This window comes from Anolis carolinensis, unplaced genomic scaffold, assembly GCF_035594765.1.
Source record: "Anolis carolinensis isolate JA03-04 unplaced genomic scaffold, rAnoCar3.1.pri scaffold_12, whole genome shotgun sequence".
NCBI lineage: Eukaryota > Metazoa > Chordata > Lepidosauria > Squamata > Dactyloidae > Anolis > Anolis carolinensis.
In genome coordinates this window covers 18,189,059-18,196,155 of record NW_026943823.1, presented here as the reverse complement: position 1 = coordinate 18,196,155, position 7,097 = coordinate 18,189,059, and positions in this window count along the sequence as shown.

Below are 7,097 nucleotides of genomic sequence, written 5' to 3'. Positions count from 1 at the left end.
TTTTGCAACTTGTGGCTCACCTCTTCTGTTCTCCGGGGGAGAAGAGAGATTATTTATTTACTATTTATTTATTTAATACATTTATATCCCGCCCTTCTCACCCTGAAGGGGACTCAGAGCGGCTTACAAATTAAATTTACATACAATATCATATTATTAGCATAGCACAATACTGGCAATAAATTACCATTTGTACTATATCTATATATTGTAATATTATTAATAATATTACATGTAATATATAATTTATAATTAATATTATTATATTGTATTAATAGTATTGTATTATAAAATAATATTAATATTATGTGCATATACAATATATTATATTATATATTATTGTAAATTATATTATATATGTATATATTCATGTGTGTGCGTGTGCATGTGTATAAATACACACATATGTATATATATATACACAAACACACACACACACACACAGCATGTGTGTAACTCGCCTTTACACCTCAGTGGATTTGGGAGCCACGACAGTGGCAACCACTTATGCTTATAGTGGCAGAATACAAATTCAATCACATTTTTCAATAACATTTTATTGATTAGCCCATCGGCCATATCAAAACATTTAGCACACAGACATACATACAACATACAACCTGCGGTACAAAAGAAGTTAAAATAAACAAGCTGTTGACAAGATCCCGTTCAGGATTCTGGCCGGCCTTTTTTTTTTTTTTTGGCATAAAGATATAATGAAGTTTATTTGCCAAAAAATATAAAATAAACGCAGAACTGAAGTAAAATACATGATTAATGAAAGAAAGAGGGGAGGTCTAGCTACACCCGATTTAAAACTATACTTTGAGGCGGCAGCACTATTGTGGGCCAAAGATTGGGCAAAACTTGAAAATAGCAAAATTTTGAGTCTGAAGGGAATAGACCTGAGATTAGGGTGACACACTTATCTCTGGTATGAAAAAAAAAGAAGATATAAAATAATTTCGTTTTATAAGGTCCTCAATTCTTAAGATATGGGAGAAATATATTTTTAAAAAGTTATACGAAAAAACACCATTATGGATATCACCATTAGAGGCCTCCCAAAGAAGAAGAATTGGGTGGGAAAATTGGGTTAAATATAAAGATCTATTAATAATAAAAAAATGGGAATTGGGCACTAAAAACACAACAGGAAATGAATAAATCAGATAAAAATATTTCCTGGTTTCAATATTATAGCATAAGGAGAGGTAGATCATGATCAGGCTCGGGAGGGAGAGTCTTGCTATAAAGCAAGATTTGGGCCCATCTTGGCGTTAAAGTCTCCTCCCAAAATGACAGAAGCATTTGAATTCTGCATTATGAGATCACCAACATTTCCAAATTGGATCATTGGGCTCTGATTTGTGGTTTCCTCTTCAGTGGGGGCATATATACATTAACTAACAGTAGCGTGTGATGTTGGAATTGGGTCAACATTGCTGTTGCACTCTTTTTGGATGGAGGTAGGGGCCTCCATCCAAATTTACAAATTCAGAAAACTGTTTTACCAGTGGATCATGTCAGAAATATTAAAAATTAACTAGGTATTTTTAATTGCAATAATGTGAGTCAAGCACTGAAATGAATGCAGTGTCTCAGCAAAAGCTGTAGTTCAATATAAGCAGGTGTGTCTGTAGTTTGCAACCCCGACTTGATTGATGAGCTAGGTCCCACCTCGGCTCACCTGTCAGACCACTCTGCAAACTGCGAAAGTGGCACCGACCAAGAACGACAACTTCACTGATTTATAACTGCTGAAGCCAGCGGCACTGAAGCTTTATTTACATTATTTACAGTGCTAACTGACCAAAGCTATCTGGACACATATTGCATCCACACGATCAAACATGGAGCATGTCCCTCTCTCTCAAAGTCCGTTCTCTCTGTATAGTAGCGCCTCCTCTGCATTCCACAACTTGTGATGTATCTTCCTGTCACTTAGCACAAACGGGAGTCTTTGTCACGACCCAGGCTACAGGGCACCAATAACCATACGCAGAGGCCAGATTCTATCTAATATCTTTATTAAGGAAATATATAAAGTTAGTAAAAGCAAATGTAAAAGATAGTCCAGAAGCAGACCTTTCAGGAAAGGTCAAAATTAGTCCAAAGAAATAATGTCCAATATGAAATATTAAGGTCCAAAGTTGTAATCCAATAACCGAAACACTCACTTTGCCAAGCAAAGTGAGGGGAGACGACAAGGTCCTTTAGTCTATAAACTTGAGCAAGGCTAAGAAATAACTTGATACTTGAAGCAAGGCTTAAAACGTGGAACAAGGTAACTAGGAACAAGAACAAGGTCCGTGGAATAACTTGGTAAAATCCGTGGAACAAGGCAAGGATTGGTCCTGGGAAACAAGGCAAAGTCCGTAGATAAACAAAGGCTGGGAAGCAAGGCGAAGGCTGGATAGCAAGGCAAGGCTTGAGCAGGAGCGAGGCTTGAATCGGAGCGCGCTGTCCAGACACAAGTCGCTCCGTAGGCTGACGAATTGACTCCGCGAAGTTACTACGCGGGTAAAACATCTATATAGAGTCTAACTTTCCCACCGAAGCAGTTCTCTGGGAATCAGAAACGAAAGCTAAACTCTGAGACCAGATGTTAAACTCCTTAAAGATTCTCACGAGAAGCAGTCTTAATTGGCTACATTCTTAGCTGCAATCCTCGCACTCCTGCGCGAAGCTGAATCCAAACTTCTCTGTTGTTTACAAAACTCCCGGCGCAAGAACACGGGAGAAGTAGGCTCTGGGCTTGTTTGACATACTTCTGGGAGACAACTTTCTTGCAGGTGCAAGGTTCCCAGATCTGCCTGGGAAAGATCTGGCTGAGAGGAATCCAGTTCAGACTGGGAAGGTAAAAAACCCAAGTTCTCATCTTCATCAGGAATTACAATGTCCTGAGCAGGACTACAAGGCCCATGGATCATCACACTATCCCCCTCCTCAAGGCCCCTCCCAAACTGGGGCCCTCTCCCCGAGGCGCGAGGTCGCGGCTTGGCGGGATAGGTCTGATGAAAGCGACGGGTTAGATCAGGAGCGTGAACTGTGGAGGCGTCTTCCCAAGAGCGCTCCTCGGGGCCAAAACCTACCCAGTCAATGAGATATTGCAGGCGGCGGCGGTGAAAGCGAGAATCCAAAATGTCCTCAACCTCGAACTCCTCCTCCCCATTCATCAAAACAGGAGGGGGGGCCGGTTGGTCTGTATCAGGACGCACACCTTCCGCCGGAAGGAGCAGGGAACGGTGAAACACTGGGTGGATGCGCATTGAACGCGGAAGTTGGAGTTTGAAAGTCACGGGGTTTAATTGCGCCATCACTGGATAGGGGCCAATGAAACGGGCATCTAACTTCCGGCAAGGGCGGTGGGAGGGCAGAAAGCGAGTGGACAGGAAAACCCGATCTCCTACCTTGATTTCGGGGCCCGGCTGGCGATGTTTGTCAGCGTGGCGTTTATAGTCCTCCTTGGCTTGGTCCAGTTGCTGGAGCAAAAGTTGTTGTACCGCTGTGAGTTCCTGCAGCCAATCCTCTGCTGCGGGAACTTCTGAAGTTTCAATGACAGGGGGAAAGAAACGTGGGTGGAAGCCGTAGTTTGCAAAGAACGGCGTTTCTTTTGTAGAAGCTTGAACTCCATTGTTATAAGCAAACTCTGACAGTGGTAACAGAGAAGCCCAATTGTCCTGTTGGTAGTTTACATAACAGCGAAGATACTGCTCCAAAGTGGCATTGGTGCGCTCCGTTTGCCCATCTGTTTGGGGATGATGAGCTGAAGATAAACGAGAGTCTATGCCCAATAGTTTTTGTAGTGCCTTCCAAAAACGAGAGGTGAATTGAGAACCACGGTCTGTGACTAAACTCTTGGGCAATCCATGTAGTCTGAAAACATGTTGGAGGAATAGATCTGCAGTCTCTTTGGCCGTGGGAAGACCTTCACAGGGTATGAAATGGGCTAACTTGGTGAAAAGGTCCACCACCACTAGGATCGTGGTGAATCCACAGGAAGGTGGTAGGTCAGTGATGAAATCCGCAGAAATTATTTCCCATGGGCGAGATGGGGTAGGAAGGGGATGTAGAAGCCCTGAGGGTTTCTCCCTTCTTATCTTGGAGCGCTGGCATACTGGGCAGGTGTTGACATATTTTTCCACATCTTTGCGGATCTTGGGCCACCAAAAGTCCCTTAGGATCAGATGCATGGTTTTAAATAGTCCGAAATGCCCTGCTGGTTTGCAGTCATGACACAGACGAAGCGCTTTTTCCCTGCCCGGTCCGGGTGGGATATAAACATGATTTCTATAGCAAAGCAGTCCGTCTTTAAGCGAAAAGGGAAAATGCAGACCTTGACGAAGTTGGTCCTGCGCCCAGGCATCTGCTTGCTGACTAGCCCTGATTTCTTGAGCACAGATGGGTCCTGGAGTAGAAGAAGTTGAACCAATGGGAGTGGATTTGGTGTTCCCCACTGTGAGCGTGGCAAAGTTCTCGGGTTGTAGTAGTTGGGATTCAAAGGTCTCCTTGCGTCCTGCAGCGTATTCCGGTTTACGTGACAGGGCGTCCGCTTGCTTGGTTTGGGCTGGGGTCACATAATGGATCTGGAAGTTGAAACGTTCAAAGAATAAAGCCCAACGTTGCTGCCTCTGATTTAGTTTGCGGGCAGTTCTTAGATGTTCTAGATTACGATGATCAGTGTGGACTTCAATGGGAAATTTGGCCCCTTCTAGCCAATGTCTCCAAGTTTCAAAGGCTGCCTTTATGGCCAGTAGTTCTTTTTCCCAAATGGTGTAATTCCTCTCCGGTGTGGTTAGTTGACGAGAGTAAAAGGCACAGGGATGGAGGTGGTCTCCCACCGGTTGTAAGAGTACAGCCCCAATTGCCACATCAGAGGCGTCCGCTTGCACCACAAAAGGGGTTCCAGGATTTGGGTGCTGTAGAATTGGCTGGGAGGTGAATAGTTTCTTTAGTTGCTGGAACCCTTTCTCTGCTTGATCAGTCCAGCGGAAAGGCTGCTTTCCACGGATGCAGCTAGTGATGGGGTCGGACCAGCGGGCAAAATCTGGAATGAACTTGCGGTAATAGTTCGCGAACCCCAAGAAACGCTGCACCTCTTTCTTGTTAGTTGGCGCCCGCCATTCCAATACTGCTGAAACCTTGGCTGGATCCATGGAAAGCCCTAGAGGCGAGATGCGGTAACCAAGGAAATCTACCTCTTGTAGATCAAAGGCGCATTTTTCCAGCTTGGCATAAAGTCCATGATCCCGCAATCGTTGTAACACCATTTTGACGTGGTTCTCATGTTCTGATTGTGATCTAGAAAACACCAAAAAATCGTCCAGGTAGATTATCAAGAACCTGTCTAGATAGTCCTGAAAAATGTCATTGACAAAATGTTGGAACGTTGCGGGAGCTCCGCATAAACCGAAATTCATAACTCGGGACTCGAATAATCCGAACTTGGTCTGGAAGGCGGTCTTCCACTCGTCCCCTTCCCTGATGCGAACTAAGTTGTAAGCCCCCCGAAGATCCAGCTTGGTGTAAACCTTGGCTCCTCGAAGCCGGTCCAGTAGATCTGAGATTAAGGGCAGGGGATAGCTGTTCCGCTTGGTGATATTGTTCAATGCTCTGTAGTCCACCACCAAGCGTAGTTCCCCTGACTTCTTCTTCACAAACATCACTGGGGAGGCGGCTGGGGATTGAGAGGGTCTGATGAATCCCTTGCGAAGGTTTGTCTCTAGGAATTCCCTGAGAGCTTCTTGCTCTGGTTCAGTCAGGGAGTAGAGATGCCCTCGCGGGATCGGGGCCCCCTCCACCAAGTCAATGGCACAGTCATAAGGTCTATGTGGGGGTAATTTTTCGGCTTCTTTCTCATTGAATACATCCCAATACTCGGAGTACTTCTTTGGCAAGGTGATGATGGGCTCGGTGTCTGTGGCATGGCAGACCTTGGCTACGAGGCAATGGTTTTGGCAGTACGGTGAAGCAAACTGCAGTTCTCTGTTGGACCAGGAAATGTTAGGGTCGTGGAGAGTCAGCCATGGAATTCCCAAAATCACAGGGAAATGGGGGACCTCGGTAACAAAGAAGGAAATCTCTTCCATATGTTCCCTTATCCACATCCTGGTGGGTTCCGACCACTGACTTACGGGCCCCGTCTTGAGGGGGCGGCCGTCTATGGCTTGCACCACACGGGCATTCTTGAAATCATGATATTGTAATCCCAGAGAGTCAGCATACTCTCTATCAATGAAATTGTTGGTAGCTCCAGAGTCTATCATGGCGTGGATCATGACGGGTCCCCTTTTTGCTGACCATAATGTGACCACGAGAAGGAACAGGACCCCGGTTGGCGGCTCTTGAATGGATTTTTTGACCGGGTTGGCGAGCCTCTCTACACCCGGTCGTTGGCTTCCCCCGCCGGCTGTGTGCCAGTCGGCTCAGACACCTTCGTCTCCGTGGAGGACGCCGCCGCAAGACGGGCGGCAGGCTTCCCTTTGGCTGGGCACTCTCTGGTGAAGTGGCCCCCGTTCCCGCAGTACCAACAGAGGTTTAAGCGTTGACGACGGGCCTTCTCGGCGGCATCTAGTCTGGGACGCACATTGCCCAACTGCATCGGCACCTCCTCGCCTCCTCTGGGGTATGGGGTTGGCGGTGGGGGTCTCCACACTGGACGTGGCTGAACGCTGGCGGGAGCGGGGGGTTTTGCCCCGGCTCTACTGCCCTGGCCTCGAACCCACTGTTTCCTGTTGGCAATCATGACTTCAGCCCGTAAACATTGATCAATGAGTGCCTCGAGGGTCTGGGGAGGATCCACCTTGGAGATTTCTTCCAGCATTTCAATGTTGAGACCCTCCCGGAATTGTCCTCTGAGGGCTACATCGTTCCAGCCGGTGTTGTGGGCCAGTACTCGGAACTCGGCTATATACTGAGACATAGGTCTGTCTCCTTGGAAAAGGCGACGGAGTTTGTGACCGGCTGCCTCCAAATTGTCCTCGATTCCCCAAGTCTCCTTGAGGTGGTCCAAGAAGTGTTGCGCTGATCTTAGGTGTGGAGAGGCTTGGTCGAACAGTGCCGTCGCCCAGTTGGCCGCTGGCCCGTCTAGAAGA